General features: G+C 40.9%; 1 long non-coding RNA gene across 1 annotated transcript in view; it reads right to left on the bottom strand.

Moving 5' to 3' along the window:
* Nucleotides 1–1,875: 1,875 nt before the first annotated feature.
* LOC135091189 (uncharacterized) overlaps nt 1,876–10,000 on the bottom strand; it is a 40,984-nt gene continuing 32,859 nt past the window's right edge. Inside the window, exon 3 of the long non-coding RNA XR_010262426.1 lies at nt 1,876–2,773. This is a non-coding gene — a long non-coding RNA (uncharacterized LOC135091189). The remainder of the gene's footprint in view (nt 2,774–10,000) is intronic.

Here is a 10,000-nt window from a genome sequence, read left to right as displayed (position 1 = left end):
TCCCAGTACCCTCCCCTCCTCTTTCTCCTCCTCCCCATTCTCCTATTTCTCGTCCCTTCCAGATCCTCTTCCCCTCCCTCACGAAAAGTCCTGGCTGGGGGCTGGAAGAGGGGCAGGTAGGAGGTAAGGGTAATGGGGAGGGAGGAACAATTGATGAGGTGGGGGAAGGGAGGAAGGGAGTGTGGGAAAAGAGTAATGATTGTTGTGGTCTGTGTAGGGGGGAGGTGTTTGGGACTCTCTCTCTCTCTCTCTCTCTCTCTCTCTCTCTCTCTCTCTCTCTCTCTCTCTCTCTCTCTCTCTCTCTCTCTCTCTCTCTCTCCTTCGTTGCTCTCTTTTTCCCTCCACTCCCTTCCCTCCGCTCTCCTCTCTCTCCCTCTTTCTCTCCCTCCGTTTTGAGGGTTGAGAGATTGGGTCATTTTTTCTTTTGTCTTTTGTTTTTCTATTTCTTTTTGCGGGTATTAGTCTCTCTCTCTCTCTCTCTCTCTCTCTCTCTCTCTCTCTCTCTCTCTCTCTCTCTCTCTCTCTCTCTCTCTCTCTCTCTCTCTCTCTCTCTCTCTCTCTCTCTCTCTCTCTCTCTCTCTCTCTCTCTCTCTCTCTCTCTCTCTCTCTCTCTCCCTTCAAGCACGTGTTTAAAAATTCAAAGCAGTAGATACGCCATTTTTTTTATTCTTATGTTCTTTTTTTCAATGTACAAGTTCACTAGGAATATATAATTAAGAGGAAACGTGGTCGGGTGCACTTTTTTCCCTCCCCAGAGCAATAAAAGCCGTGTAACAACAGGCGCAAAGACTTTTATTCGCCGCAGCCTGTATGCATTCCCTGTCACTTTTGATCCGGGCAAATGCACGCCGGCAGCGAGGCTCCGGCGATAGCACGGCTCGACAAGTCACTCCCCCAGCTCTGTCACTCGTACAAATAAACGAATAAAAATGTGAATGAAAATTTTTAAAAAGGACAAGAATATTAAACCTAACTGTAAATGGAAAAAGAAATATTCCAAAAAGTATGGAAATGAACAATAAATGATAATATCGAACACGGCGACAAGTGACTCATACGGTCAGTCATTCAAACAAATAAACGAATAAAAATGTGAAGAACGGATTTTTTTCTTAATGTACAAGGATATTAAACCTAAACGTAAAAATGAAAGAAAAATATGAAGAATAAAAATTTCGAAAAAGCACAATAAAAACATACAAATAAATGGAAAAATGTGAACAGTCAAAAAACCTATACTGGTATCAAACACGACAGTGCAATTAAATAAAATGTGAAAAAGAAAGTTTTTAAAACTACAAGAATATCAAGTCTAGCTGTACATACAAAAGACAAGAATGTGAAAAAATAAAAAAGTTTAAAAATACTAGAATATTTAATGTAATAGTGAATAGAAAATATTCTAAAAAGTGTTAAAATATGAAAAAACTAGCAATAGATAAAAATATCAAGAAAAAAGAAAAGAAAAATTATATATATATATATATATATATATATATATATATATATATATATATATATATATATATATATATATATATATATATATATATATATATATATATATATATATACTAAATGTACAACATAAAAATGAGAAGCCATAGAATAAACTTTACTAAATAAATAAAATAAGGAAACAATATAATTTAAAACACAAAATACAAACATAAGTAATGTAAAAGTACAAAACCTAAAGGTATAAAAATCATAAAAGAAAAACAAAAAAAACAAAAAGGGATAAAATGAAAGCACACAAAAGTACAAAAATACAAAAAAAAAAAAGAAAGAAATAGCAGCACGCTCTGCAAATCACAGCCGCGCGATGATAAACAAATTTATTGCCAAAATATCGAGAAAGACTGAAATATGGTGGTGGGCTTTATTTTTTATTATTTTTCCGACTGTTATAATGGCGCGAAACCTTCAGATATTGCGACCTCTGAAAAACGGGTACTAAAAAAATAGTGTACGTCAATATAAATCAAACACAAAGGCTGCACGATAGATATGGAAAATAAATATGTAAAAACTTACGTGTTTGTGTGCCATGAAATATGAAAAAAATGCGTAAACATCCTTCTGCACACACACACACACACACACACACACACACACACACACACACACACATATACACACACACACACTTAAATACGCAGATAAATTAATATGTATTCCAATAAAAGTGATGCAGTATATAGATTTTTATACGTTCAACAGAAAAAAAAAACATACATTTATACCTTTTATACGTTATTCCTATTTCTTGATATACTTACCTATATTATTTTTATTATTCACATTATTAACATTTTCTTCAATACCTTAATTTATTCCACCTATCACCTGTAGTTCCTTCTTTCCTTCCTGTATAATCTCGTATCCCTTTATTTTCATTTTTCAATCTGTTACTTCCTCTCTCTCTCTCTCTCTCTCTCTCTCTCTCTCTCTCTCTCTCTCTCTCTCTCTCTCTCTCTCTCTCTCTCTCTCTCTCTCTCTCTCTCTCTCTCTCTCTTATATACATTCCCATTTCCCTTTTACCTCTCACTCTTCCTACTCTCTTTGTCACACTCGGATCAGACTTCCCCGTTTGGCTGCAGGTACGAGTACGCATAGCACGGCACGGTGGCATCAGTGACATTATTCCGTGCCGTGCTGTAGGAACGTTTGCCTGTGTGGGAGCTGACTTGCTGTTGGTTGAGGGTTTGGTCACCACGTTCAGCGAGGGAAAGTTCAGCTTCTCCCCTGGCGTCGTATTCAGGACCTTATTCTGAAACACCGCCGCATTTCAATTACTTGCAAAAGACTCTAATTAAAGATATACGAGAATTTAAGGGTATTTTCTTTTTTTTTTCTTTTTAACTAACAAGATTTATACATTATGAACAGGAGAAATAGTCCTGGGAACGCGGCTAATCATCTTTGTGGGCTTTGAAAAGAGTCGTGGTGAGAGAATAAAAGCGTTTTTTTTTAATATGGAACTTGTGTATAGCGTTGGTCGAGTGTGTGTGTGTGTGTGTGTGTGTGTGTGTGTGTGTGTGTGTGTGTGTGTGTGTGTGTGTGTGTGTGTGTGTGTGTGTGTGTGTGTGTGTGTGTGTGTGTGTGTGTGTGTGTGTGTATGACACGCACAAGTAAAACGTTAGTAAGTATATTAATGTTAATTTCAAATATTTCCATAAAACTAAGGTAGAAAATAATAAACTTCGTGCTACTGGAGAGAAGTAACGATCAAAGGCAAGACAGCTCTTTTCCACTAGCTTAGCCGTTCCCCTCAATGTGAAGTCCTCTACTGGCAGTTACTTCATATGCAACCAAACAAGAGATAGTTGTTTAAAAGACCATGAGACTTAGGGTTAAAGGAAAACGCTAAGCACAGTAGAAGTTTATTGTGGCAGGTTACTGAACTTCAAGAATATACGTGAAGTGAAAGAGTAGTCCGGACCAAACCTCACTTTTATTTTTCCAGCTGTCCTTTCCTCTCTTTCTCTCTTATTCTTTTCGATTTTCCTCTCTTCTCTTCTTTTTTTTTTTTTAATCTGTTGCTTTCCATCCACCCATCCATCCATCCGTCTCTCTCTCTCTCTCTCTCTCTCTCTCTCTCTCTCTCTCTCTCTCTCTCTCTCTCTCTCTCTCTCTCTCTCTCTCTCTCTCTCTCTCTCTCTCTCTGATATACTCGTACGGTTTCTCATTTCTTTCACCTTCTCCTTTTCCCACTTTCAGTATTATTTTCCCTTCCATCTTTCTTTCTCTTTTGTTCTTGTACATATTCAGTTTCATTACCTTTTCCTTCCTCCTCTTCTATTCCCTCCGTTATTTCCTTTCTCCATCGTTCCTTCTTTCTTGTTTATTTCCCTCCTCTCCCTTTTCCTTCCTAAACACAAAGCATTACAGTACTCACATTTTTCCCCTCCTCTTTTCCTCTCACATTTCACGTATTTTCTCAGCGTTCCTTGTATTTTTCAGCCACTTTTCCTGCTCTCCACACTATTATTTTTCATTCCATCTTTCTTTCCCTCTTTTCCTCACACATACAATCCCTTTCCCCTGTTTTCCGAGCTGTGGTGCCTCACTGGGACGCCCCTACCAAGTCCCGCGGCGCGCCACCTGAGCGCTTACACGAGTGAGCGAACACCTATACGCGCCCAGGATCATCTGCACGTGTGACAGACTTCTCAGGTGGATCCCTCTCCCCTCCCCCATCTCTCTCTCTCTGCCACTCTCCCTCCACTCTCACATATGCAGCGTCTCTACTATTATAGTGCTCCTTTTCCCTATCCTTCCTCCCTCAACCTACCTGTTCATTTTATCTTCTTTTCTCCCTTACCTATTTCTCTATACCTCCTTCCCTCTCTCTACCTTTCCCTTCCTCCCTCTCTCTATTCCTCCTTCCCTCCTTCCATCTCCCTATACCTCTTCTCTTACCTGTTCTCTGTGCCTATTTACCTCACTCCTTTCCTCTCTACATACCTTTTTCTCCCCCTCTTCTTCTCTCTATACCTCCTTCCCTCCTTCCCTTTCCTTTCTACATTTTTCCCTACCTCCTTTAATTTCCATATCTCCTTCCCTTCCTTTCTTCCTTCTTCTTCCCTTTCACTCCCTCTCCTTATCTCCATACTTTTTTCCCTCTCTCTCTCTCTCTCTCTCTCTCTCTCTCTCTCTCTCTCTCTCTCTCTCTCTCTCTCTCTCTCTCTCTCTCTCTCTCTCTCTCTCTCTCTCTCTCTCTCTCTCTCTCTCTAAACCTCTTTCCCTACCCTCCCCATACCTTTTCCTCACTCTCACCCCCCCTCTCTCTCTCTCTCTCTCTCTCTCTCTCTCTCTCTCTCTCTCTCTCTCTCTCTCTCTCTCTCTCTCTCTCTCTCTCTCGTCCCGCTCAGTCCTGTCCTTCACGAGTGCGTTTCACACCTGCCTGCCCCACACCTGCCTCTCTCACACGTGCCCCTCACACACCTGGCGCACTCACAGACTAACTTTGGCTTTAATTTATGTCTCACTCACCTGAATGAGTCACGGGGGCGCTTGTTATGGTTTACTTCTGTATCTGATTTGCTATTTTTTGTTTATTTATTCCGTGTTTTTTTATGGTCAAGAGTTTTCTTCGTTAATTCTTACGATGATGGTGATGGTGGAAGTGGTGGTGGTGGTGGTGGTGGTGGTGGTGGTGGTGGTGGTGGTGGTGGAGGTGGTGGTGTGGAATCTTCTATAATTTATCGCATTTCTACCAATATTCCGATTTCTACTTAGACTCGAGGTACTTTTTTCTTTTATTTCCGCAGATAAAGACATAATTACTATTCCCGTAATGGTTAAGTAACCTTCAGTAGCTAATACTGGCGACGCTGGGAGTGGTGGTGGTGGCGGCTGTGGTGGGTGGTGGTGATTGGGGAGGGGGAGATGCAGTGATGGAGGAGGCAAGGCAACCGTGTGTAGAGTGAGTTCTCCAGAATATTGGCTTATGAGAACTAATTTAACTTGGATGCAGCGGAGGTGCGTGAGGAGTGAGAGGGAGGGAGAGAGGGAGAGGGAGGGAGAGGGCGTCAATTCCCTCCAGAGGTGCTTTCAGTGGATGGGAGGGAGGGAGGGAGGGAGGAAGAAAGGAACGGATTGTGCATCGGAGAGGATAGGAGGAAGGCAGAAGGAGGCTTCTTGCTTTGGGAGAGGGAGAGGAAGAGGGAGAGGAAGAGGACGAGGACGAGGAGGAGGATGGCGAAGGAGGAGGGTGGTGAGAAAGACAAGTAAAGGATATGGAGTGAGAGGGGATGTGAGAGGATGGTACTTATGGGTGAGGGAGAGGAAAGAGGGAGATGGGAGAGGGAAAAAAGGAATAGGAAAGGGAGAGAGGAGACATTTCTGACTTAGTGAGAGGAAAAAAATTAAGCGGTGAGATGAAAGGAGGAAAAAAAGGAAATAAAGTAAGGACGTTGAACTTGCCAAGGAATATAAAGAGGAAGAGAGAGAGAGAGAGAGAGAGAGAGAGAGAGAGAGAGAGAGAGAGAGAGAGAGAGAGAGAGAGAGAGAGAGAGAGAGAGAGAGAGAGAGAGAGAGAGAGAGAGAGAGAGAGAGAAGGAAATCTGAAGGAGAAAAATGGAGACAGGGATAGAGACAGAGAGATAAGAGGTTAGGAGAGGATGAAAATACGGGAGAGTGAAGATGTGCTTGCTGAGGTATACAGGGTGGGAGAGAGAGGGAGAGAGAGAGGGAGAGGTGCCCCGCTTTCCGCTCTCCCTCTGGCTTTTAATATCGGATCGTGCATCACGTAATGTATTTTTCATCCTACCTCAGCGATAGGCGTTCGATCCCCCCTTGATGGATGGGCGGGGGGTGGGGGCGTCATTAAGGAGCGTGTGTGCAAGGCGAGACTGCCAGGAGGAGGAGGAGGAGGAGGAGGAGGAGAAGGAGGAGGAGGAGGAGGAGGAGGAAGAGGAGGAGGAGGAGGAGGAAAAGGAGGAGGAGAAGGAGGAATGAACAGCTGCCTGGCTCATACAAAAATCACGTTTCTTGCTCACGAGAGAAACTTGAGATAATAATGTCAGGGAATAAGATGATAATTAGATACTTACCAGGTGAGCTAAGCAGGTAAGATATTGCGTATAATTAAGCAGTCGTGAACTCAATTTCCCAAATAATGACAAAAAAAAATCTGGAGAATATTTTAAAGAATCCTGAATAATTACAGAATAACAATGAAGAAATAATAAAAAAAAAAATTATGCACTTAAACATCACTTAAAGCAAGAAGAACCTTGATTGTTTACTCCTACAGGAGTTATGTAAATGCTTACAAGTGAATACTCAGTTCACTAAAGTGCAAAGTCCTTAAGAAACTAGAAAAGGAAAGAGACCAAAAAGGAGTTAGGCGGTGGAGGGAGAGAGGGAGGGAGAGAATTCTAGGAAGGGGAGAGGGGAGGAAAAAAAAAAAAGATGCAGGGAGAGGAGAGAGGGCAAGTGTTAAGTAAGGAGAGAAAAGAGGCACCAGAGGAGGGGGAGAAGAGGAAAGGAGAAGGAGAGAGGAGGGATGGAGGGATAGAGTGAGGAGGAGTAAGAGGAAGAAGTGGCTCACGGAAGCAGGTGAAAAGAGGCTTGGTAAGAGAAGATGTGGGGCAAGGAGGAGGAAGCAGATGTGGTGGGGAGGAGGAGAAAGCAGATGTGGAGAGAAGAGGTGAGAGAAGAGGGATGGGCAAAAACCACCGTCCTCCACACACTCCAGACGCGAGGTCACTGCCCCTCCTGCCTCTCCTCTCTCTGTCCCGCCTCCCTTGCTGGGTGGGGGGGCAGAGAGAGGGTCGGCGCCTCGAGGTTTGAAAAGTCACGGGCATTTGAGTAGCGATTCACCTGAGACGATTTGCACTCAAGAATAATAAATAAAAAAAAAAACATGAAAACGAAGCTTTTGACTTTTTGCTTTACATCTATCCTAAAATTTTGTGTTTTTATAAAAATGTATACAATTTTATAATTTTTTTTTTTTTCTGCATACAGAATTAACTACAGAAAAAAAAAAGTTTAATGTCCCGAACAGGAAAACAGTCACTGCGTTTCTTACAGTAATTTCATCCTACCGTTGTTTTTTTTTTTTAAACGTAATGAACAGCTCTCTCTCTCTCTCTCTCTCTCTCTCTCTCTCTCTCTCTCTCTCTCTCTCTCTCTCTCTCTCTCTCTCTCTCTCTCTCTCTCTTCTCTCTCGCGTATTTATACCACTGAACAGACTCCATAACACACGCACACAAAAGAAAGGGTGCATGTGATTTAAAAATGAATATTTCTTAAAAAATAAATGTTTTCATATAGCTTAATTTATCAAAAAGATTATCTATATATCAACAAAGAGAAAAAATAATATTCAAAATTATTAGAAAAAAATGTTTAAAGTAAATTTAGAGTAAGCAATATGTGTTACTTCTACATACACATACACATATAAATATCACACTCAACATCAGAAAAACAATTGGCAAAAAATAAATAAATAAATAAATAAGATAAATAAATAAATAAAGAAAGAAAGAAAATAAAAAAAGAAAAATAAGCAAGGACCTCCCAAAGCAACACCATGGAAATAAATTAGATTAAGGGGAGACTTAAACAGAAGAAACATATCACCAAGAACATATTCTCTCTCTCTCTCTCTCTCTCTCTCTCTCTCTCTCTCTCTCTCTCTCTCTCTCTCTCTCTCTCTCTCTCTCTCTCTCTCTCTCTCTCTCTCTCTCTCTCTCACGTCCTCCCTTTCTTCCCCCCTTTTTTTTCATATCGTACCAACCAGTGCGTGTCTATTCTGCGTATTTTTTTCGACCGGAGACTCAAGTAATCACACTAACTCCCGCGATCAGTCGTCCACGAAGACTCGGGGGACGTGTTCTCTCAATCCGGGGGTTGGAAAAAACTTACTTTCAGCGACGTTTGGACCTGTAATCAAGGAGAGTGGCGGGGAAGGGGTGCTGGTGATGTTTGTGGGAGGGGGAGGGAGAGAAAAGGGGGACCAGGAAGAAAAGGGGGTCAGGAAAGGTGTGCAGGTAGGAAAGAGAGGTACTTGGAAGGGTCAAGTGGTAGATAACAGTGTGGAGAGGAAACGTGCTGGTGTTAACTAAAGGAAGGGGAGAGAGTGAAACTAAGTGAGAGGAGGAAGGTGAGAGGAAGGTGACAGGAAATAAAATCATGAGAAGTGAGAAAAATGGTGATATCTAGGAGAGGAAGCTGGAGAGTGAGGGGAAGGTGAGAGGAAATAAAATCAAGAGAAAGAAGAAAAAGTGGGGATATCTTGATGAGGAAACCAGATAAGATGAGGAAGAAGAGAGAAATAAATCACGAAAAGGAGGAAAGGGAAATTTTAATAAGAAAAGTAAATAAGACGAAGGAAATACGTGATTTTTTTAAGAAAAGACAGGAAAATAAAAAAAACACGGAAATGAAGAAAGAAAGACGGATACCCGGTTGACCAAAGTAGACAAGAAAAAGGAATAAACGTGAACTATAAAAGGAAAGAACCAAATGTAAGGAAGGAGAACGACGATAAAAGAGAAATCACGAATAAAATATACAAACTCGGAATAAAAAAGTAAATAGAGCATATGAAAATAACATGAAGGAATAAACACGAAAGATAAACAAACATAAGAATAAAAAAGAAAAAGGGAAAAAAATCACAAACAATTGAGGGAAGTTTTGGATGAAAACAAGTAGGTCAGAGGAAGAAAGAAACATAAAAGTGATTAGAAAGAGACAAAAGAAGGAAGGAGAGGAAGGAAGAAATGGATATTACGAAATAAAAAAAGAGAAAAAAAAGTACTTGAAGCAAAATGGTGGATAACAAGGAGAGAACGTGAAGGAGAAAAAACAGAAAAAGGCGAAGGAAGGAGAAAATAAAAATAAATAAAGCAAGTCTTGGAAAATTAAGGGAGAGTTGAAATAAACAGGAAGGTAAATAATGAAGAGAAGATATGAAAGGTAAAAAAAAAAAGAAAAAGGAAAGGAGACAAAAAAATAAAAGAAATTAACAAAAAGAAAAGAAAAAAACAAAATTAGAATAGCGAAAAGAAAGGAATAGGATGAAGAAAAAAACAGCAAGAAAAACGGGAAGAGGAGATTTTCAAGATAAGAGGAAAGGAAGAGTCAGTAAATAATAATGTAATGATGGAACAGGAAGTGGGATAGACAGAATAAAAAGGAAAGAACATAAAGCATGATCTCTGATACGGAAGAGCGGAAGAAGAAGAAGAAAGAGGAAGAAAAGAAGGTTGGTGGATATTTGAGGAGGCGACAGAGTGAGTGTGTGAGTAAAGGGACAAAGGGATGTCCGCGATAAATGAAGGAGAAGGGAAAACATGTAAAGAGGGAAATGAAGAGGACGAGAGAACGACTTACGACCAAGAAGCGAGGAACAGCAGCAGGAGGAGGACCAGGAGCATGAGCAGGAGGAGGAGGAGGAGGAGGAGGAGGAAGAGGGTGTCTTTGAGAGCGGAAAGAGGAAAATGATGAAGAGAAAACCGTGGAGAAGGAGGCGGAG

The sequence above is a fragment of the Scylla paramamosain genome, chromosome 37 (genome assembly GCF_035594125.1).
Source record: "Scylla paramamosain isolate STU-SP2022 chromosome 37, ASM3559412v1, whole genome shotgun sequence".
In the NCBI taxonomy this organism is placed as follows: domain Eukaryota; kingdom Metazoa; phylum Arthropoda; class Malacostraca; order Decapoda; family Portunidae; genus Scylla; species Scylla paramamosain.
The sequence above is the reverse complement of the archived record's forward strand: the minus strand, read 5'-3'. Positions and strand labels throughout refer to the sequence as shown.